Source organism: Cupressus sempervirens, chromosome 7 (genome assembly GCF_028749045.1).
Source record: "Cupressus sempervirens isolate cs-2001-9-10 chromosome 7, ASM2874904v1, whole genome shotgun sequence".
In the NCBI taxonomy this organism is placed as follows: Eukaryota; Viridiplantae; Streptophyta; class Pinopsida; order Cupressales; family Cupressaceae; genus Cupressus; species Cupressus sempervirens.
The window spans coordinates 382,151,468-382,176,676 of NC_143124.1; the positions used below are offsets into that span (position 1 = coordinate 382,151,468).

Here is a 25,209-nt window from a genome sequence, read left to right on the forward strand (position 1 = left end):
GTCTTCCTCCACCACCCACCCTCAAGGAGTTACATGAGAGCATGAGAAGTAACAGCTGTGACCTCATGCAAGATATTGAGATGCTTAAGCGTGAGAGACATCGTCCCCCAAACTACTTTGCTTTATAGATAACATGCAAGGCATTGTACACTTTGTACAAAACTTAAACTATGGGATGGATAGCTTTTGAGCATGGAGGAAAGACATGTATTCATTTTATTCTAATGGCATGTCTTATAAATAGGTCCATGACTTGATAATAAACAAATGCCATTTAGAAAGATATTTTAAGAACTTGAAGACTATTGACAAGATAAGTGACAAGAAGCCATGTATATCTATTAGATGCTATACACACCCTTGGATATGAGAGCAATCTTTGGAGTGGTGGTTGATGGTATTTTCCCATACACCACATGCTATCATGAGGTGCCCTTGTAATTTCTTAGGAAGTTATGGGTAGAGTTTGAATTGGGTTTGAAACCCAATTATTTTGATATGAAACAATTTCAAGGGGTCAATAGAGGTATACCTCAGGATAGGCCTAGGGAAAATCTTAGGGATAATACTAGGAATCATCCATGCCCTCAGACTCTTGTTCCTCTTCCTGCACCAATTGTTCCAACACCTATCTATCATCATGCAATGTTCTTTGCTCTTAGTTCATTGAATGCCATTTCAAAAAATGTAGTATAGTAGTGGATGCAGCGAGGGATATTCTTCCCCCTAGACACATTTGTACTAGTTGTGGGGATATATTTAGAGGCCTCTTAGAGTGATCCGAATACAAGATAGGATGCCCAACCCATTGAGGGTAGTGATTTTGATGATGAGGCATATGTTGCTCATGATGGTGGTGATGATGAGGTGTATGTTTCTCATGGTGGTGGTTGTGATTATGAGTCGTATGTTTCTCATGGTGGTGGTAGTGATGATTTTGATGTGCCATAATATGTTGACCTTCTTTGTGTGGAGGAAGACAATCAAGAGCATCAAGTAAAAATTTAATTATATATAATTTATAAAGTACATAATTAATTACATTCTACATATGCATAATTGTATGAACCATAATGTCTAGTGATTTTGAATGAATAGAGGATGAATGATATTGTTCATCATAGGAGACAATATAGCCTTTTGTTGAGGCCTTCAAGTGTTGGCATCCCTCATTAGGTATGCACTTTGAATTAAATTAAAAATAATATACATTGGAACTCAAATTTAATAACATGTGGTAATGCATTTTTTTGTCAGATTTTGTATGGATTGTCATCTATTATATAGCTAGGTGCTTCTATAGCTATTGATCCTTCTACTAGTGAGGCACAACCTCAAATACCTTCAATATGCACTTTTAAAGAAATGTTATTTTTGTTGGAATGCTTTAGAATAACTAAGAGAGGGGGTGAATTAGTTATCCAAGGTCCAAATGTATAGATAAAAATTTTTAGTATTTAACAAATACATGTGTGTGCATTGATCATCCATTATCTCAAACCATAGTATATTATAGTCCAAAGTCAAATAAAATTTGTAGAAATGTAAACGTGAAATACTAGTGCAGTGCAAGGAAAGAGAATCCCCAAAGGAGATGTCCTAGCCCCCATCTAATAACCATACAACAAAAATAGAATAAAAATACATGATTTGATACCAAATCACAATAAATTATTCATAGATATAACTAATTGCATGCAATGTGTCAGGCTATAAGGCCTTCCTGGTTATGGCCAAATACAAATCAAGTAATAGTTCTAAAAGATCCCTCAAGATCCAATCCAAACACTATCCTAGCTACTCCACATCTATAACACACAATCTAGATGAAACCACCAAGGAAATCTCAACTTGTGCTTGCAAGCTCGCCAAGCAATCTCCTTTCTTTCCAACCACAAACCTAGCTCTACTCCAACTTTATCCAAGATCCAAGTGTAAACTACCTCACATTTGGTACTTTTTCCACACACTCACAACTTCATTACAATCCTACTATAATCTGCCTTGCATTTAGTGTTATGTCCATAGACTCAGAAAAACTCACCTTTCAGCTGCTCCCACACTCACTCCTCCTCTAAATGAATCACTCCATCATGAATGACTAAAAGACTCCACAAGACCCCCCTACTTATACCCAACAAAGCCAAAATTCAGCCTAGCAATTACAAATTAAATAAACCTAACATTAAATAGTTGAAGAGCCATAAGGTGGCCTCCAACAACAATTAAATATCCAAAATTTGATACCTAAGAAAAATCGCAATATCTCTTAGCTTCGATTGAATTATAACTTGTGCTTTACAATGAAGGTAGTAATTTAGGTCCTCCACAATCCCTTAATATTTCTAAGGCTGATTCATTAAGCATATCTTCACGAATTCATCCTAAAAGTCTTGCACAGAAACTCATTGCGCAAACTGGAAAAAATCAATACTCCAAGAGAATTGCCATATCTACCAACTTATAATAAATTAGGACTAGTGACCATAACCAGAGATATTATTTTAGGCCCTCTTCAATCCTTGAACTTCATAGCCTTTGAATCATTGTGGAAAATTAGTTACATGGCTCACAATAGGAACCCAAAAACCAAAAAAAATAGTTCCAACAACAAGGTAAAATGGCTCAAACTTCAACTCAATCCATCCAATCTCTATGCAATCATGAGGAAGGTTCTCCAATGTGTCTCTAACACATCCCTAACCATGAAAATCATAACTCCACCAAAATCCAAGCTCGATGCTCCTACATCAAACTCCCCAAGTAAATAGAAATTTATGTCCCATACTTTGATGCCCAAAGATAGATCTGCAACCAAATTTGTCTTTACCAAAGGCTTCAACTTCATCAAAGTCAATAGAAAAAAATTTAAAATCAACCATCTATGCTTTATCCACTGAAACATCAGAATCAAATACATATCAGTAACCCAATTAGCATGCTCACACCCAACAATAAATTGAACATAATGCTTCACCAGCAAACTCTCATCCAAATCAACAACTAGTGAATCCACACTAGCAACAAGAAACTCCATATCAACAATAGTATGTAACTCCTGAGCAACATATGCCAAACTCTCAAAACCAGCCTTCTCATTGCTCACCATAAGATGCTCTGCAATACATAACTCACCACCAATAGCAATCAGATCATCCATGACCAAGTGCTCTACAATCTCCATGTCAGAATTAGCCAACTAATCATGAAAACCAACCTCTATCCCAGCATCAACAAGGATATGAATATCTTTAGCAACAACCTACAACTGCTCTAAAAGTTCTATATTAGACTTCACAATTTGATCAACAATACCAAACTCTTCAACCTCGACCTTGCTATGCCATCTTCTCTCATGAACAAGTCTTCTAATGTCTAGACAAATCTCTTTTGGATTGGTAGACTCCAACTCCACAAACATTTATGGAATTGCTTCCTCATCCTATCCTTATCTCAATCAGTTGAACTAGTTTCAAACTGAGCAACCTCCTCCTTAGCTGAACTAGCCAAACTAGCTTCAAACCAAGTAGACATCTTAGAAAAATTCCCCTCCACCACATCACAAAGATTCATAATCATCTCAGGTTACAATCCTCTCATAGCCATCTCCTAAGATCTTCTTAAACCCTCTACAAAAAATCCTTCCCACACTCCTTGTGACAACCTTGAATTGTTTGCAAGTTAGATCGCAACCTACCACCTCACATGAACAATCACGAACCACATCACAAGTCTAGGACCATAGATCTACAATACACAAACTCTTTTTGATCATGCCTCAACAAGATCAAACTTCCATCTTTGCATCCATTTATCCATCTACAAGCCCTCTATAACTACAAGTTAGAACCACGATTTGATACCGAATCATAATAAAATATTCATAGATATAACTGATTACATGCAATGTGTCACACTATAAGACCTTCCTAGTTATGGCCAAATATAAAGAAAGTAATAGTTCTCCAAGATCCCTCAAGATCATATCTAAACACTATCCTAGCTAGCCTAGAACTATAACATAATAGCAATCTAGAAGAAACCACCAAGGAAATCTCAACTTGTGCTCACAAGCCCACCAAGCAATCTCCTTGTTTCCCAACTGTAGCCCTAGCTCTACTGCAAATTTATCCAAGATCCAAGTGTAAGCTATCTCACATTGGGTGCTCTATCCACACACTCACAACTTCATCATAATCTTGTTGTAAACTGCCTCACATTTGGTACTCTATCCATAGACTCAGGAAAACTTGCCCTTCAGTTGCTCCCACACTCACTCCTCCTCCTTTGAATGAATCACTCCATCTTGAATGACTAAAAGACTCCACAAGACCCCCCTACTTATACCCAAAAAAGCCACAAGTCAGCCTAGAAATTAAAAATTAAATAAACTTAACAATAAATACTTGAAGAGCCACAAGTCGGCCTCCAACAGAAATAAAATATCCAAAAATTGATACCTAAGAAAAATCACAATATCTCCTAGCTCCAATTGAATTAGAACTTGTCCTTTGAACTAAAGGTATTACTTTAGGTCCTCTACAACCCCTTAAGTTCACTAAGTTTGATTAATTAGGGATATCTTTGGATTCATCCTGAAAGTCATGCACAGAAACCCATCGCACAAACTACCAGAAATCAATACTCCAGGAGAATTGCCATATCTCCCAACTTATAATGAATTAGGACTAGATACCTTAACAAGAGATAGTACTCTTTTAGCAAACTATGCTTTAGAATTTTTTGGTGAACTATGCTTTAGACTTAGATGGTAGTTTTATGCTTTTTTCTCTAGACTTTGGGTTACTTTGTAAAAGGTTTTGGGTCCTTTAAAACTTTTTTTTACTTAATGAAAATAAGATATTACTCTAGGCCCTCTTCAATCCTTGAACTTCATAGCCTCTAACTCATTATGAGAAATTAGTTACACAACTCGCAATAGGCACCCAAAAACTAGAAAACACAGTTCCAACAACAAGGTAAAATGGCTCAAGCTTCAACTCAATCCATCCAATCTCTATGCAATCATGAGGAAAGGTTCTCCAATGTGTCTGCAATAGATCCCTAACCATGAAAAGCATAAATCCACCAAAATCCAAGCTCGATGCTCCTACATCAAATGCCAAAAAATCATTCACACAATTTGACACAAGGATTTAATGTGGAAACCCAATTTGAGAAAAACCATGAGTAACATGCTACCAATTTTCACTCTTCTAATGTTAGCTTTGTGAGGAGCCAACCCTATTAAAGCTTACAATTCACACTGTTAAATGTGACCTTGGTAAAAGGATCTCAATCACCTTGTTAGGAGTGAGCCTTGTTAGAGGACTTTAAAACATTCCATTAGAATGTCACCATGTTAAAGGATTTACTCATGATTGTTAGGTCAACTTTAATCCAAAGGATTTATCCAAACTAATATAGTTGTTAGAAAATAGCAGTATGAATTTATCTAATAACAAAACAACTCACTTGCAGATTACAAATCTCTTATTCAGTTTTCCATTCTACTTAGCATTCTATCTCCTTTGTCTCTAATTTCTTGTTCACCCTTCAAAGCTTCACCTCCTTAAGCCTTCATGCTTAGTATGCCAAATGTAGGTTCATTCCTTTGGCCACCAAATGAAACAACACCTCAAGACTCCTTGTCTCTCTCTAGCTTGCACTATGACACTTTTCTTATGACATGTTATCTCCTTATATAAAGAATTTAGATCTTTTTTTGCTTCACCACAATCATCCATCTTAGCATTAGGTTAGATTCATCGAATCTACCCTTTTTTCCATTTTGTTCCCTCAAGAAGCTTCCCTTATAATCCTCTTCAAATTCATTTCAAAATGGTTTACCTTGAATTCTATATCACCATATCATCATACTTATCTTCCACATGCTTCGCACAATTTAAGAAATCAACTTTGTTAGCTCATATTCATCAAATCTTTGGTCAAACTCATTTTACTAGCACTTAGCAATAACATGTTGTTTACTTGGCAATAATTGTTTTTTGATGCTTGGTCAACACTAGGTTGCTTGGCATACACTTAGTCTTACTAGTGCTCGACACATATTAAACTTCCTTCACTCGACATCTCCTAGATTTCTCTTTGCTCAACACATACTAAATTTTCTCAATCACAACTAACTTTCTTCTCATCCTTATTGACTTGCTTGACTTCCACTATTTGCTCAGTTAGGCTTGGTAGACATTTTTTTTTCTTAGCCTTCTTCTTATCTTTTCTTAAGTATCCTTTCATTGTAGCCTTAAGTAGATAAATAATACACTATATCATTAAAGTCTTACTTAGTCTTAGTGCTCCTTTTATACACCATATAACTCAGCTTTTCTCTAGTTACTCTTGCTATCCTTTCTTTTAAAATCCTCTTCACCAATCAATAAAATGATATCATTCACACTAAATTAGCAATTATCTCACAACAAGTAGTAGGCTTGACATTAGTGACAAAATAATGATTGTTCTATGATAGGTTTCATCAATATTCCTTGTTTCTATGCTTCAACAATATTCTTCATTTCAATAATCTCCCTCTTTGGCATTGATGGAAAACCAACACCAACAATAATACCACAATGAAACTTAATACCTTGTATTTAGATCTCTCTATCTATCAGTATATGTCCTTCTTTTGTACAGGCTACAATCTCTCTCTTCTTCTTCAAATATTCAGTGCAACTCTACCTCTTTCTGATCTCTCTCTTTTTTGGTACTAACTCTCCCTCATACTTATAGTAACTTGTAGTAAACTCTCCCTCTTCAACAACAATGCCAAAGACTGGACATCTTTTCATGTAGATATCAATAATTCAAGTTCTACTTATTTCACCTTACATGTGATTGTAAATCTTCTATTTTAGCTCCTTTCTTACTTCAGGTAGTTCCTAAAGTAATATCCACTGCATCAAGTTGAAAAATATGTCATTCAACTCAGTTGATGTAGTGCACTATTCTTGCTTCTTAAGTAGCTTTGGATAGGGGTATCACCCCTAGCTTACCTCAAAGATATTCATGTGCATCCTTAGGTAAAGCTTTTGTGAGTATATCAGCTATATGTTCCTTTGTATTCACATATTACATTCTCACTTCTTTGTCTTGAACCAACTCTCTCAAGTAATGGTCTTAGGCATGTTTATAACACTTGTATTATCTTAGTAAATTACCACAGGTTCAGTGATTTCTTCCATCATTCCTTTGAGTAACTATTTGATCACACCACATTTGTGCAATTCACTGCAGCCACCACATATTTAGCTTTAGTAGTAGATTGTGAACTGCAGTTCTATTTCTTGCTAGTCAAGGTAATCAATCTTTTTCCTAAGAAAAATGCTCCACCACTTGTACTTTTTCTGTCATCAATGTTTCTAGTCCAATCAACATCTATATAGGCTTTCAATTCAAACTTGTCAGTTTGCTTATGAGGTTAGCTTCCCAACAAATCTTGACATCTCCCTTGTTTTTAATGTTGTTGATTTATACACATTCCATGGAGATGTTCCAAATACAGATGATGTATAGGGAGTGGATTGGCAACATCATCTTTCCAATAAGAAGAAGGAAAATATTACCCAAATTCTTGACAAGCAAACTACCTCCACAAGGCATGGCCAGCATAACAGGTACCTAATATAGTGGTACACGAGTTACCTAAAATAGAGAGTACATGGTTATCTGCATGGGCATTAATGTAGTTAGATCTAACAAGAGTGTAGCAATTCACAGACAACAACTTGCAGGTGTATGCACCCAAAAATGGTCGCCTAGACTATGGGGCCCCATTATTCAATTTATCAATTTATCAAATTTTCTGAATCAATGGTTTGTAATATTTTATTAAATCAATTCAAATCAATTTCCTTGATCAAATTCGATTTTTTTCATTTCTAAGATTGATCCTTTTATTCCAAGTCTTATTTAATTAAAAGAAAATCTTCTCTTTTAATTAAATAAAATAAAATCCCCATTTAATTAAAAGAAAACCTCTCTTTTAATTAAACTATTCATCCACATTTAATTAATTAAGAGAAAAACCTCTCTTTTATTTTAATTAAATATCTTCTATTTAATTAAAAAGAAATTGCTCCCTTTTAATTAAATAAAAATCCCACTTAAATATCTCTTTTGATGAAAAAAGGAAATAAAATAAATTCTTTTTATTTAATTTCTCTACACTTAAAGATGTGATCTAAGTGGGATTTATCTTTCCACTTTCTCCTCAACCACTCCTCTTTTCTAATTGGTGGAATCTTGTCTCACATGGATCACCACTTTCTTCTCAACCACTCCTCTTTTCTCATTGGTGAAATTTGGTCTCACATGGATCAAGCTCTATTATCCCATATTGGTTGTGAGAAGCCTTTCACCTCCATAATTTTCTTTATAAGGGAGAGCCCTCTCCTCATGTTAAACACCCATGATTATGCTATCATTATGCTGCAGGTTTGAAGACCAATTTTTGAAGGAGTTTGAATACAAAAGCTTTTTGTGGAGAACTTCTATTTTCTTGTCTTTTTCTCTCTTGCACCCATCATGGGCTTTTAGCTTAGATTTTTTATTTATAGATTAGATTTTTCTGTTATAGATTAGATCTTATTTTCATGCATATTTGAAGATCATGGAGACTAGCATTCTTGCTTTTCCTCTTTGAATCTCTCATCTCATGGTGTACTTGCATGGGCACAAAAATAGGTCAAACTGAGGGCCTCCATTGCAAACCCTTGCACTCTATGAGTAGAGAACTATGGATCGATTTGTGAGGGCTTATTCTTGAGTTTTCTTACATGTAATGATTCATAGAAGTGTGACAACATTTTAGCACACAGCAGGAGCTATGTTTCTTTCAAGAAGGGGAGAATGATGGATCAACTTCTGGGAGTCATAAATTTTGACTGAGACCTGGGTTTTCTCTCAAGTTTTTACAATGGTTTTGAAAGGGGGACTTTGATGGCTCGACAAATTAGGTTTTCTCCATTGTGTCTAGAAGAATTTACTTTTCAGGCCTTAGAAAATCCGTTTAGACTCCCAAAGCTTAACTTTTCTAATTTTTGTCTATTACTTAGAGTTTTTTTTTGTAATAACTTTGAATGGACATTTCTAAATTCGAAGATTAGTTGGAAGGTCAAGTTTTCATAGCTTAAGGAATGTACAGTTTTATTTGCATCCTTTTAGGATTTAATTTCAAAGGTTACCTAAAATGAAAAAATTGAAGATTTGTTAAAATCTGCCAAAAAGGGTAATTTTCTATTTTTTTCAAATTTAGAGAGTTCTTATTTATTTAAGAAGCAAAAAATTGATGTAGAAGGAGGTTAGTTATTGAAAGATATTTGAGTTTCAGAATATATTTGTTGCTTCCGTATTTTTCTATATGTTTCCTTCTGTAGAATGCATTTTAGTTGTAGTTAGGTACTTGGGTACTACATCATAGGCCAAGGGTAAAAGGAAGTAATTTAACATTATTCATGAAATTCTAGAATTTAGTGAGGATTTTTTATTGAAAAATGTTGAGTCTACCAAGGTTCTTAATTATTTCTTTTTGTAATTTAGTGGCTCTACGACCCTATTTTCCTTGTTTCGATATGGATCATGTACCCTATTTTATCTTTTTTCAATTTAGTTACTTCTTTTTTGTCCTTGTTGTTGTTTAGTTTCTTTTTTTATGAACTATCTTTGTTTTTAAAAGGGTTCCATTGTCCCTTCAAAACACATTTGCCTTGATAAAAAAAAACAAGGGTTCCATTGTCCCTTCAAAACACATTTGCCTTGATAAAAAAAAACATAGGTAAGTAGTCTAAATTAATTATATTTGTATAAATACATTTTGTTGGATAAGCTTAGACTAAGTTGAAAATAAGTTTTTTATAATTCATTTACAACATTTTCTCATATTGAGAACATTTGAAAATATTTTCTATTTTTTCTCATAACATTTGTATTCTTTCTTAACATTTTATTAAAATATAGATAATAATGAAATTAAAAATTAGAGTTTTTATTATACGATATAATATATTTTCCTTTTCTTACTTTCTTATCCAATAATGAGTTGTAGAATTTGATTCAATATAATTAATGAAATCAAAAGGCATGCATTAAATAAAAATCAAATTTTATATTTTTCTTAAAAACATACTTAATATTTTTAAGGTTATGTCATTCTCCATGCTACGAAGCATGATAAGTCTATCAAAGCATTCTACTAACCCATCATTTCTATGGTGAATAGAGAATACGATAACAATGTTGTCATCAAAGGGTTGGTTGAGAGCAGAGGAAATCGTCATGTTGTAGGTCCAAATTCATTTATTTTTGAAACATGCAGCATCCAGACAATTCTTATTCATTGATTTGTTAACTATGAAGCTATCCAAGGCTTCAACAAAGTGATATTCGTAATTTAGATTATTGTGATTATGAAATTTTTTTAAAAATTGATTGTGTTGAGGATTTTCTCCTTTTATTATTACTGTGAAACTTGTAATTAATATTCTAATGAAAATTAGAATTCCCCGGTAAATGGTGATTGTGCAAATGATTTTTTAAAATAATTTGGCATACTTGGAATTGTTATAGTTTTTAGAATTTATGTGTCAATAATGTTTGTACTGTGTCTTTTTTCATTATTCATTATTTACTAATGGTTATTGTGAGTATACACACACAGAGATGTGTGTGTGTGTGTGTGTGTGTGTGTGTTCTTTCTTTTGGCCTTTTTCTAAAAATAAATGGTTATGGTGAGTATGAATTATTACATATTTAAGAAAATGGCATTTTTAGGAGCAATATTTCTTATTTAGATGTATGTTCATAATTTTTTGTATTTGGATTTTGATTGTTCATTTACAAAGGAATAGAGCTAGTTTGAATTTTATGATTCATTTGAAGTATTATTTAGTCTTTAGAGGTTTTATAGATTATCAACATTTGGTCTTTGCAATTCATTAAGAGGAGGTTTGTAAATATATTTCATATAGAATATTTTATGTCTAATTGTGAAATAAAGGTGTATAGAATTTGTAACTAGAAAAATAAAATATAGACATTTTATGACTTTGACAATAAAAACTTATTATTCCTAATATTAATTTTTTTTTACAACAAATTGACACATTTTACCTAGTAACATTATGAAACCATGAGAGAATGTAGGATTTGTAATAGGAGATGTTTTAGTAATTTTATAATTATTTTTTAAAAATAGAATGGAATAGAATAGAAATAGACATAGCCTGAAAATTATGTTTTCTATGAATAAAATTTTTTTTTTTGATTTTTTTGATTTCGAGAGTATTTAGAATCTTCTTTACAATCGAAGATTTGTTTATTTATGTACGAAATTTATTCTTCTTTACAATCGAAGATTTGTTTATTTATGTACGAAATTTATTTTTAAAAAATTATTGTATGTATCAAACCAACAATTTTTAAAGATTTCTGACCTTAAATTTTAAATCTATATAGACAAAAAAAAAAAAAAAAAAAAAAAAAATCATTTCTCTACCATATTTCCCAGTTCAAGTCAAGCACCCCAGCTGCTTCGAAAAAAAAGTGGTTTGAAAATGCTTGCAAAGTAGATGTTTCCGCGTGAACGTATCTCGATATCCTCTCTTGTGATCAATGTCTACCCATGTAATTTTCCCTTCATATTATCTACGTGACCAAGACTTTTCATTGACATCGAAGTCTCTTCTATAGCTAATTTAAAGGAATCCTCCCTTTCTAGTAGATACAATCCCTGCGTCTTTATTCATCCCCTCCTTCTGGGTTACTCATCACCATGTCCACCGCCATGCCCATCCCCACGCTGGCAACATTGCTCCTCTTCTTCCTATCCACCACAGCAAGTGGCAATGAAAGAAAGGCACACATCATCCATATGTTGAAATCCATGAAAACCCCGCACTTCAGTTTGCATGAGCACTGGAATCGGACTTGAATCGGGGAGACGATGTGATAGTGGGCGTGGTGGACACGGGAATATGGCCCGAGAGTGAGAGCTTCCACGACGAGGGTCTCGTCCCTGTTCCCTCCAGATGGAAGGGCGAGTGTGAAAGCGGAGATGGATTCGATTCATCCGTGTGCAACAGAAAACTCATCGAAGCAAGATTCAATTTTTCTGTGGGCTGGAAGTCGCACGTTGGCGAGGATTGCGTATCAGCAAGAGACAGCTATGGCCACGGCACGCCTACTGCTTCTATTGCTGTGGGTTCCGCTGTAAAGGGGGCGAGCTACAATGGCTTTGGTAATGGGACGGCCATGGAGATGGCGCCAGCGGCGAGAGTGGCAGTGTACAAGGCTTGTTGGGGAGTGGAAGTCAGCTGCGATGAGAGCGACATAGCTGCTGCCATGGAAAAGGCCATCCAAGATGGTGTCAACATTATTTCTATTTCGATTGGCTTCCCGTTGGAGAAACCATTTTACGCAGATCACACTGCGCTGGCAGCGTTCGGGGCGATGGAGAAGGGTGTCTTTGTTTCCGCCTCTGCTTGAAACTCTGGGCCTTTCTCAGCTTCTCTTACCAACGCGGCACCGTGGATAACCAGCGTGGGCTCCAGCAGTATAGACAGAGAGTTTCTCTCTCTCGTGAAACTCGGCAATGGTCAGCTATTGAAAGGATCCTCGCTTTACAGAGGAGACGGGATTCAAAATCTGCCTCTCGTCTACGAGTATTGCACCGACCTTGGTGTCGATCCGCACATTTTAAAGGATAAAGTTGTGATGTGCATTTCCAATGAGAATTCCATGGAAATGGCCAGGCTTCTCAAGGACGCTGGAACGGCGGGAATGATATATGTGAACCCCGAATTATTCGGTGCCGCGGATGTGCCTTTCGATCAACAATTATTGCCCGCCACCAGTGTGAGCTTTTCGACGGGGGAAAAGATAAAGACCTATGTTAACAGCACGGCAGTGCCTACGGCTGCAATCAACCCCACGGGATTGACAGTGGTGGGAAAAGCAATCGCTCCCATCGTCGACGTGTTTTCTTCGCAGGATCTGAGCGCATTATATCCAGACGTTCTGAAGCCGGATCTGGTTGCGCCAGGTGTCAACATCTTGGGTGCGTGGAAGGAGGGAGGATTCATCATAGCATCTGGGACCTCGTCGTCGTGCCCCCACGTCAGCGGCATCGCAGGGATCCTACCAGCCGCGCATCCGATGTGGAGTCCCGCGGCAATCAGATCGGTTCTGCTGACGCTGGCCTGCACGATGGACAACACAAAACAGCCCATCAAAGATGCGCTCACCCTGCGAGCTGCGTACCCGTTTGCAATGGGAGCGGGTGAGGTAAATCCAACGGCTGCCTTGGAGCCCAGGTTGGTCTATGATTTGCGCCCTCGAGACTACGTCAAATATCTGTGCGGTCAAAATGTGTACACCAGAAAGCAAATAGCACTACTTGTTAATTATTGTTAGTTGGATAGTTGTTATTTCTGACTCGGAAATAGCAGTAGTATTTATGGGTAGCTTGGACCGCTGTTCGTTCTTATCTATGTATAGCAGCAGTAGTTATGATAACTATTTGTCCACTTGCCGAGAATTAGTAAATGGTTATTGTTTACTAATTTTAGTGATTCCTTTCGGACACCTTGCAACCAATTCTATTATTGGCTGTCGAGTTGTCTTGATCTCAGTCGTTGGTTTGATTTAATCTCGGTCGTTAGTTTTTCCAATAGGGTAGTATAAAAAGGGGTCATTGGGTTATTTGGAAATACAAGTTTTTGAGAAGCACTTTGCAGTGATAGCAAATTGTCTTGCAGTGTTAGCAAGGGCGCAGTGTTAGCATGGGGATAGCAGTGGGGAATATCAGCGGGAAAAATTAGGAGGTTGTTGGAGTTTTGCCAATGAGAGGCAACGAATTTTGTATCTCTTGATTTGCTAAAGTTTAATATAATTCCTCATTGTGTTGTTCATTTCTTTCCGTAATATATAAGTGAAGTTGCAGTTGTGTTATTTTTCAACATTAGCTGGGAATTTGTTTTCAGCAGTTTATTAATCGTTTATGGTAGGAGATTGATAATCAATGACTGCAATAGTTGATTTTTCACATGGTATTAGAGCGTTGTTAAGGGTAGAAGAGTTTTGCCCTAGGAAAGAAATTTTGATCTCTTTAGATTTATTATTGCTTTAATCGCTTGAGATGGCTTCAGCTGGTTTGAGAGATCAGGATAAATTGGATGGTGCCTCAAATTTTGGTGTTTGGAAGGCCAGAATTTCTTTATTGTTAGAAGAGAATGGTATCAACAATTATGCTACCAGTGTTGTACCTGTACCAACGGATGCAACCCAACTTGCAACATATAGAAAGGACGATGCCAAAGTGAGGAGGATTATCCTTGATGGTGTCAAGGATCATATTGCTCCACATATCGTAGAGCTAGATACAGCGAAGAAGATGTGGGACACCATTCTGAATCTATACCAGAATGCTACCACCAACAAAAAGTTGATTCTCAGAGAGAAGCTAAAGAATACCCGAATGAATCAGGGAGAAGATGTCACAAGTTACCTCACTAGGCTCAGACTTGTCAAGGATGAGTTAGCAGCTGTTGGAGATAGCCCTAGTGATGACGAGATAGTGAGAATAGCCCTAAATGGGTTTACTAAACAATGGAGTGTCTTTGTTCAAGTTGTTAGTGGATGAGATGCTTTACCAAGTTGGGATCGACTATGGACTGATTTCACTCAGGAGGAGTTTAGACGAAGTCTTGTCAATGGGGCCAACAAGAGTCAGAAAAATGAGGTGGAACAAGAGAATGTTTCCCTAGTAGGTAAAGCGAAAGCAAAGAAGGGATCTAGCAAAGAATCAAATTCACAAAGTGAGAAGAAGAAGAAGGACCTTTCTAAGGTCAAGTGCTTTGGATGTCACGAGTTTGGCCACTATGTCAGTGATTGCCCAGAGAGGAAGAAAGGTAAGAAGCAGGTGGTAGCTTCAGCAAGTGCGAAAGAACTCTCTAGTAGAATGGAAGATGAGTTTGCACTCATAGCTTGTATGGTTAGCTCAACCTCACAGTGTGTTTGGTATATAGATAGTGGGGCGTCATTTCATATGACAGGAGTTAGAGAGTACTTCTCCAATTACAAGGAGGAGAACACCAACATCCAGATTTCTATGGGAAACTTGTCCAAACTCAACCCTGTTGGGAAAGGGACTGTTCAGTTTCAGAGGGAGAATGGAAAGATAATTCCACTTCATGATGTGTTATATGTGTCAGGCTTAGGTATGAATTTGATTTCTGTATATGTTCTTCAAGATAGTGGGTATAATGTACTCTTTAGAGGGACAAATGTGTTGATTAAGCACAAGGATTGGAAATCACCCATAACTATTGGAGTTAGGAGTGGTTGCCTTTATAGATTGCAGTTTGATACTCCTAAGGCACTCATGAGCAACAGTAATCCTAGAGATCTTTGAGAGCTATGGCATAGGAGGATGGGTCATATTTATCATGGAGCACTTAGATTGCTTTGTGAGATGGTGATAGGTGTTTCGGAGGTGAGCACAGAGCATGACAATGTATCTAAGGAGAAGGATGTAGATCCCACTTTATATAGACAGTTGATTGGTTCGCTTATGTATTTGGTCAACACTAGGTCAAATATAGCATTTGCTATTAACTCTCTTAGTTAGTTCATGGTTGAACCAAAGATAATGCATTAGATAGCGGCTAAGCATGTGCTACATTACTTGCGTGGTACAGCCAAGTATGGGATCAGATATGTCCGAGGTGAAGGTATCAAGTTGATAAGATATACTGATGCAGATTGGGCAGGAAGTACAATGGACAAAAGGAGCACTTCAGGGTGTTGTTTCAGTTTGGGATCAGGAGTTGTATCTTGGTTCAGTAGGAAGCAGAAGTTTGTGGCTCTAAGTTCAGCAGAAGCAGAATACATAGCAGCTAGCATGGCGACATGTGAAGCTATATGGCTTCAGAAGTTGTTAGTAGCCTTGTTTGGTCAGAAGGTTGAGACTACTGTGATACATTGTGACAATCAGAGTTGCATCAAGTTGTCTGAGAATCCAGTGTTTCATGATAGGTCTAAACATATAGATATCAGATATCACTTCATCAGAGATTGTGTACAATGAGGTATTGTTCAACTACAATACATACCTACAGATGAGCAGGTAGCAGACATTCTGACGAAGACTTTGGGAAAGACCAAATTTATCTTTTTCAGAGATAAGATGGGTGTCATGCAGAATAGCTTCCTTGCTAAGAGGGAGTGTTAATTATTGTTAGTTGGACAACTGTTATTTTTTACCCAAAAATAGCAGTAGTATTTATGAGTAGCTTGGACAGCGGTTCGTCCTTATCTATGTATAGCAGCAGTAGTTATGATAGTTGTTTGTCCACTTGTCGAGAATTAGTAAATGGTTATTGTTTACTAATTTTAGTGATTCCTTTTGGACACCTTGCAACCAATTCTATTATTGGCTGTCGAGTTGTCTTGATCTCAACCGTTGGTTTGATTTAATCTTGGTCATTGGTTTTTTCAATAGGTTAGTATAAAAAGGGGTCATTGGGTCATTTGGAAATACAAGTTTTTGAGAAGCATTTTGCAGTGATAGCAAATTGTCTTGCAATGTTAGCAAGGGCACAGTGTTAGCATGGGGATAGCAGTGGGGAATATCAGCGGGAGAAATTAGGAGGTTATCGGAGTTTTGCCAGTGAGAGGCAAAGAATTTTGTATCTCTTGATTTGCTGAAGTTTAATATAATTCCTTATTGTGTTGTTCATTTCTTTCCGTATTATATAAGTGAAGTTGCAGTTGTGTTATTTTTCAATATTAGCTGAGAATTTGTTTTTAGTAGTTTATTAATCGTTTACGATAGGAGATTGATAATCAGTGACTACAATAGTTGATTTTTCACACTACTCACCCACAAATGGCCCCCCTGCCCAAATCTGGTGGAATCAGGTGTGGATCATAATTACCCATCTTTCTCTATCATATTGAATTATGAAGAGCATGTTCAGGTGAAGAGGAGGACGGTGACCAACATGGGTGGCGACAATGCAGTATACAAAGTGCGGGTGAAAAGAAGTCCAAATGTAAAGGAGCGAACAAGCAAGTTATAATCTGACATTCGAAAGCAAAGTGGAAGGGAGAGAGGAGAGTGAATTCTCTAGATTCTGGTTTGAAGTGGAGGGTGTCTCTATACATAGAGAGAGAATAGGTACACTAACCTAAGTGTTAGCATATAAATAATGCCCAGATTATCTATAGTGAGGATGTCGATATAAAACAAAGACTCTGCATGTATTTATGTTAACATAGCAAGTGCGGTATTTGGTGTATGTCATTGAACCATTCTTGTTCCAAGGGAGACAATTCTTTCCAATGACTCCTCTAAAACAAATGAGACGGAATTAAATACTATAATAGCTATATGTTAAAGAATAACTTTTTCTTGGTGCTTTTCTACTTTATGTAATTTTGTTTTATGAAGATAATTGTTTTTTAGTAAAAAATATTAAGTTAAATTTGGAGTGCCATGGAATTAAATTATAACGCTGAGAATAAAATAATCATATTTTAGAATTTATATTTATCATGTAAAAATAAATTATTACTTCAGTCAATTGTAGAAATGATTATAGTTATATTAGTTAAAAGATATCTCTTCAATTAAAATATCTATTTTTCACTATTTACTATTTTTTACTATTTTTTTGAATAATTACAAAAATATGTCATTTATGTATAATATTTTTTTGAATATTTTTAAAATGAAATATTTATAACTTATTATAAATATTCGTAAATACATATTTATGATTTTTTGGAGTATTATCATTATTTATTTAAAAAAATCACATCATTTTAAAATATATAAATTGTCTTTGTAAACAAGACTATAATTTTTTTAAACTTAAATTTAAAAAATGAATTCTAAAAGTGTCTTGTGTTCAAAAAGTGTTACTCAAAAACTTCAATTACATAGGGACATATGTTTTTTCTTTCAAGAGAATAATCCTTCAAGATAATTTATTTTTCTTCATTTATCTAACACCAAATATTTTATATTTTACCTTTCTTTATGTTTGATTTCCACAATTGATATTTCAAGCCTATCACATTTCTTTGAAAATTCTAACAATAAAGTTAAATAATTTATATTATTTTCCACACAAATTTTTTTATTGATTATATAATTTAGAAACATACATTTGTCAAAGTATTGAATCGACTTGTCAGTAATGAAAGTTACTAGTGTAATTAATGTGCTATTAATATGCTAGTTTGTGTGATGGGCTTGCACTCTCTTGTTATTTTTAATGATCAAAAACAAAATATAACCATGAAAGCTACACACCAAAATATACATTATATCATGGATTACATCATCATATTAGTGTGAGAAATTACTTAGAAAATGAAATACCATATCTTATTAGTGAGAGTGGACTAGCCACTTGAGGTACCAAGGTCTAAAGCAATAGGACAAGCTCTATTAACAAATACAAGAGGAATTGTAGAGGAAATGATCAACCTTGCCCAAGTGACTGCAAAAGGATGAACTATAGAGGAGGAGGAGGAGGAAGGTGGATCCTATTGAAGTTGATGAAGATCAACCCCACAACTCTCAAATCACCTTCATGCAAACACTTGTCACAGAAAGAGAGAAACAAATGCTATAGAGGCTAGAATTCTCAGATCTATAGATGAGATATTCTTGATGAGAAAAAAGAGAAATTGTTATAATCAAAAGCAAATTAATGTTATAATTACAAAGAGAGATCATCCTTATAAAGGAGATCAAAACCCTAACAAGTAACTAATCTAGGTTGCATGATAATAATTAATTATTATATGCCTAAAGTTTAGCTTAAGTAAAATAGAGTTAATTAGGAAAGATCTAATTACTCTAACACACCCCCCCCCCCCTTAAGATAAACTTAGGGAGTAGCTAAAAACTTAAAACTCCTACTGAAAATAGAATTGGGTCTCGACAATAAGGCCTGATGAGATACCCAAGCACAACCAAATCTCTACAAAGAGGAGAAATAAAGAAAATCACATGAGAACAACCCTACACCAAAAAGAGATGGAAATAATGTTGAAAAGAACTAGTGGAGGACTGAAGAAGCCTCCAAACTAGGGAATGTTTTAGAAGATAGGAACATGTAGAAGTTGCAAAGCTCTATCAAAAGTAATTGCTAATCTGAAGAACCTCCACTAAAATAGAACCTAACTAGGTAGAAACAACTATAATTTGCATCAAATTAGGAGGCACACAAAGGAAAACAACTAAACTTCAAGATACATGTGGCATGAAACACCAAACCCTAAAGAGATGATTAATTTAACATGGAAGACCATAACCAAAGTAGGAACAAAAAGAAAAGTGTCTATATGGTAAGTTATCCATATCACCAAAAAGTATAGGTACCTAGCCACTACACCCGCCTAGTATAGAGGAATGAAAACTAAATACATAGCTCACTCAATTGAACCAAGGAAGCATAAGAAACAATAGAAGAACCCCCCTTATGCAGACAAGGGTGAGGTGATATGAAATTGGAAAAGTGGGCCAAAAGAACAGTATGTCAAGGAACCACAATCAAGATGTTTAAAAGAATACATATGTGTGTACTGAGGTGACCAATCTCAAACACATCATGTGGCTAATTTCAAATAAGGGAAACTCACTAGACTGAGAATGATGGCAAACAAAGGAAAAACATACACCCCTCATGGCACTTTAATCAGAGTAGTGCATGTACAATAAGACACAAGATATAATGAATTCCAAGAATACAATAATCTATACAAGTGTCCTCAAATGACACTGGTTGAGTTAGAAAGAAAAATAACTGAAATAAAAATATAGTTGAAATAGAACACTTTATCTTAGTGTCTTTGCAAGAATGCATACAAATGATGTCTATAAAGACTAGTAGATACATAAAGATGATACAATAGATAGTACAACCCATAAAGAATCATTTGAAGCAATGAAATCAATCTTCGAACCTAAAACAACCAAGATATCCACTGAAATGCAAACATGCAAAAAGAAAAAACTACTTGGAGAAAAATCTAAAAAAATAATTAGCATAGGAAGAGCTCTAAAAGAGATTTCCAAGGATATAAAGAATTCCCAAATTGGAGATCAGATACTCAAGATATGTCTCCTAGAGTGCAAAATAGAACCCCTGACTTTGATAGCAAAAAAAGGCATAAAAGGTATCAAAATTAAAAAATACTTATACCACTATAATAAACTAAAAAATAATTTTCTAACAATGTCTTGTTTGCAGAAAAATGGACTCTGTATGCTCAAGATATGAGCAAAAATGTGAAGGTAAGTCCAAACAGAGCCAAAAATAGTGATAGGATATGTTGATGCAGTATTGATGTCGGCATGTGAGAAGCATAAATTTGATGGGCAAATGGTTGAAGAAGCAAAAAATTGCCAGAAAAATGACCCCTACCAGAAAAAAGAAAATCTAGTTGCCAAAAATACTATGTAGGATCAAATGGTTGGTGTCAGAAGAAAAATCTATCGGCCAAACAGAGTTAGAATGACAAGTTGAGGCAAAATGCCTTAGTTTTTGTGCCAACATGTCTTAGTTTCCATGCCAAAGTGCCTCAATTTCTAGGCCAACATGCACAGATCACCTCAATTTCTATGTCAAAAATCTTGGTGTCTATGAAAATATGCCTCAATTTCTATGTCAATGTGCATAGATCGCCTTGATTTCCCTGCCAAAAAATCTCAATTTGTGTGCAAACATGCCTTGATTTATGTTCCAACATGTACAAATCACCTCAATTTTGTTTGCAAAAAACCTCAATTTCTGTGCTAGAAAAGTCTTAATTTTTAGCCAGAATGCATAGATCGACACCTCAGGAAATGTGCCCAATTTGGGAGTAGGTTTTGTTTGCTCCAGATTCTAATTATGTCTAGATTGGATGTGCCTTAAATGAAAATAGGGTTTTGGGGTGCTATGAGTTCAACAGTTAGGTTCATATCTTAAAGTCAAGACAAACCTCTCATAAATAGAACAAAGGCATGAAGATCTGGAGCTCTGATACCATGTTGAAGTTGATGAAAGATCAACACCGAAGCTCCCAAGAATCACATGGATGAAACACCTGTCATAGAAAGAGACAAGCCAGTGCAAGGAGGGATCGAATAGCTAGGGCCAAAGGCACACCTAACTATCCAACCACCTTGCTAAGTAAACACAACAAAAGAAAACAAACACAGAGAAAAAATCCAAGGAGGGAGGGAGGGAGAGAGAGAGAGAGAGAGAGAGAGAGCAAATCACTTTTAGTGATTCATCAAATTATCAGCATACATGTCTAACTGTAAAGCTTTCTGGGTTATTGTTAGAGTAACTATTTATTTATGCTTATTAATTAAATCATGTTGATTTAACTAATTACGTCATCTATTACTCTAGTCTATTTAAGCTTTCTCTTAGGTGCTTATAATTAATATAAAATATTAATTATAATGCAAAAACCTAGTTTTCTTTCCCTTTAGGGATTTGTTCACTTTTAAGGTTGAAATTTTGTACATTTTGTTTTCATAACTTGGAATACAATTTTTCTCTCACACCATTGAGATTTTCCAAGCTCTTCTTTTTCCTTTTCTGATTTCTCTAAAGTATAGGTTATTTGCATGTAGGTGTTCTTGGCAATCTGTGAAGTTGGTTTTCACAACTTTTACATGGTATCAGAGCGTCCCTATTGCTTCCTATTTTGAAGATTTTTGAAGCCATGATTCAAAGTTAGAAACCCCATCTTTTTGAGGCTTTCTCCTACAACTAGGAGGAGGTCATTTTTTTGACTCACTTTAGGCCAAAATGGACATTTCCATCATGCTCAGAAGGCCCATTACAGTCAAAAATCATATAAAATAATTGATTTTTGGCCATTGTAGCTTCTAGAAAAAACATCTGGCCTCCCAGAGGACCGTGCAGATGGAAAATAAAATAAAATTAAAAAATTAAGAAGCGGTCGCACAGGCCACCGCCCAGTGACCCACCACCATTGGAATGCAACTCACACCTAGCCCATGCTCAGTTGACACCAATCACATAGCCATAACATAGCCTACTCTTGGCTACCATCGGTAGTCCACCCTCCAGCCACCTTCGCTCAACCTAGCTGCCACCAACACCCATGGCGCCACCCTCTTTAGCCATCGCCACCTATTAGGATTAAACCATGAACAAAAATAAAAATTGCATGCAAATATAACCAATATTAAAAAATAATAGATCACATAGAAAAGAACACAAGACGCCAAGATTTAACGTGGTTCACCCAAACCTTGAGCTAAGTCCACCAAATAGCAAGTCCAATATTTTACAATCTAGTGATTGCAACCTTATTACAATCTCCAATCCCTTATAGCTCAATACCACCACAAGAACCAATTTCGCATCACCTATGAAATAATCCCTAACTCTATGCTCTTTTATACAACTATTTTTATCACTTTAGATTTATAATTAATAATTACATGTTAGCCCAAAATATTGATAAAATAGGGCCCAAAAAAAAATTTCCCCAAAGAATTTATGGAGTATGTACAACACTTTTCTGACCAGTCACCAAAAACTAACAATCTTCCACTTGGGGATTAATTAGACTCCACACTAGACAACAATCTCCCACTTGGAGACTGATCCTATAGCAATATCACTACCACATGGGGCTCCCACTAGATCAAACCACCCTGGACTATGTTGTTCATTGATTTTTGTTCAGTCTAGAAGACCAACTGAAATTGAAGAGGAATTCAACTTCTCTCTTGTCACTACCTTAGTAAACATATCTACTAGATTTTCATCTATATGTATCTTGTCCAACTTTAACTGTCCATCCTCCAAAACTAATCGAATGAAATGGTACCACAACTGTATGTGTTTTGTCTTTAAATGTAGAGCTGAATTCTTTGCAAGATGAATTACACTCTGACTATCTATAAAAAAAAAATTATCCTTTTGAGGATGTCCCAACTCTTCCAAGAAGAACTGAAGCCATATCATCTCCTTGGTTGCCTCTATAGCAACAACATACTCTACCTCTATATTGGATAAAGCATTAACCTTCTATAACCTAGAAACCTAACTCATGGTTTCCCCACTAATAGTAAAGACATAACTTGTAGTACTTCGCCTAGTATCAATATCCCCTACCAAATATAAGTCAACATATCCTTGTAAATCAGTAGTAGAGCCCCCAAAGTGTAAACACTTATTGGATGTTCCTCTCAAATATCTGAGAATCCACTTGACTGCATTCCAATGCTCAATTCTCGGATGACTCATATACCTACTAACAACTCACACCGCATGTGCAATATCTGGTCTTGTACATACCATAGCACACATCAAACTTCCTATAGCTAAAGCATAAGGTACCTTAGAAATCTTATCCTCCTCTTCTTGTGTCTTGTGACACATCTCCTTAATCAACTTCAAATGATTAGGTAAAGGTGTGCTGACAGCTTTAGCATTCTCCATAGAGAAATGTTACAACACCTTCTCCACATAATTAGCCTGAGATAGTGTCAATATTTTTTTCTTTCTATCTCTGCAAATCTTCATACCAAAGATTTATTTTGCTACCGCCAAATCCTTCATAGAAAATGCATGTGCTAACTGGTGTTTTAGCCCCTTAATATGATCCATGTTAGACCCAACTATAAGCATATCATCAACATATAAACATAAAATAATATAGCTGTCATCATCCAACCTCTTAAAATAAACACAATGATTTGAATGACACCTATTTTATCCATGCTCATGCATAAAACTATCAAATTTTAGATATCATTACTGATGTGCTTCCTTCAAGCTATATAAACTTTGCTTCAATTTGCAACTGAGTTCTCCTTACCTTTGACCTCAAATCCCCATGGCTAAGCCATATATATCTCTTCATCCAAATCACCATGAAGGAAGACTATTTTAACATCAATTTTCTCTAAATGCAAACCTTCAGTAGCCATAATACTTAAAATAGTATGGATAGAAGTCATTTTAACAACAAGAGAAAATATCTCATTAAAATCAATGCCCTTTTTTTATGCAAATCCTTTTACAACTAACCTGGCTTTAAATCTTTTTTCACCTCCATCCTCTTCTTTTAACTTGTAAACCCATTTATTCTATAAAGCCTCTTTACCTATAGGCAACTTGCATAAATCCCATGTCTTACTCTTCAATAAAGAGTCCATTTCATCTTTCATTGCAAACTCCCACTGAATCTTAGTATCCACCTACACAGCTTCATCATAACATTTAGGTTCACCAGCATCTATTAATAAAATAGAACACAAAGAGGGAAAAAATCTTTTTAGAGGTCTAATTTGCCTTGTTGACCTTCTAACATTTACTAGTGTGTGCGGTATTTGTTGTTGTAGTTGTTACTAATCATGAGGAATGGCTAGAATATCATCTTTTGGAGTATCATCCAGGACTACATAATCATCTTCTTTCTTCTCATGTTGCTGCAACAGATCTTTGTACAACACTTTGTCATTAAATATGACATCTTTTCTTCTTACAATTTTATAATTTTCAAAATCTCAAAGCCTATAACCAAATTCAGTAATGCCATATCCAACAAATACACATTTATTTGACTTAACTTCTAGCTTGGTTGTGTTTTTAGAATCTATGTGAGAAAATGCTTCACAACCGAAGGTCTTGAGAAAAGAATAACTCACCTTCTTACCAGTCCATGCTTCCTCTAGAATACCACAACCCAAAGGAATAGAGGGACCTCTATTAATCAAATATACAATAGTATATGTGTAAGCGAAACCTAGCATGAAACCTCTTGCTCCTTGCATGCTCCATTATAATCTTGTTCATGCATTTAGCCACTCAATTTTTCTGTGGAGTCCTTGGAACAATTTTCTATCGAAAAATATCATTAGTGGAGTAGTAATCTTCAAATTCATGATTGCAATACTCACCACCATTATCAAATCTGTGACATTTTAATTTCTTACTAGTCTCATTTTCAACCAAGCATTTCCATTTCTTAATAGTTTGAAATACATTAGATTTCCATCAAGGAAATAAATCCATACCTTTCTAGTTGCATCATCAATAAATGTAACATAATAATGAGAGCCTTTAAGGTAAGATACCTGAGCTGGTCCCCATACATCAGTATGCAAAAGCTCTAATTTCTCCTTATTGTTTTCCTTCC

General features: G+C 35.4%; 1 pseudogene; it reads left to right on the forward strand.

Annotated features, from left to right (window-relative positions):
• The window catches only part of LOC149547081 (subtilisin-like protease SBT1.8), a 44,818-nt pseudogene extending 27,607 nt beyond the window's left edge, over positions 1-17,211 (forward strand).
• The last annotated feature ends 7,998 nt before the right edge of the window (positions 17,212-25,209 follow it).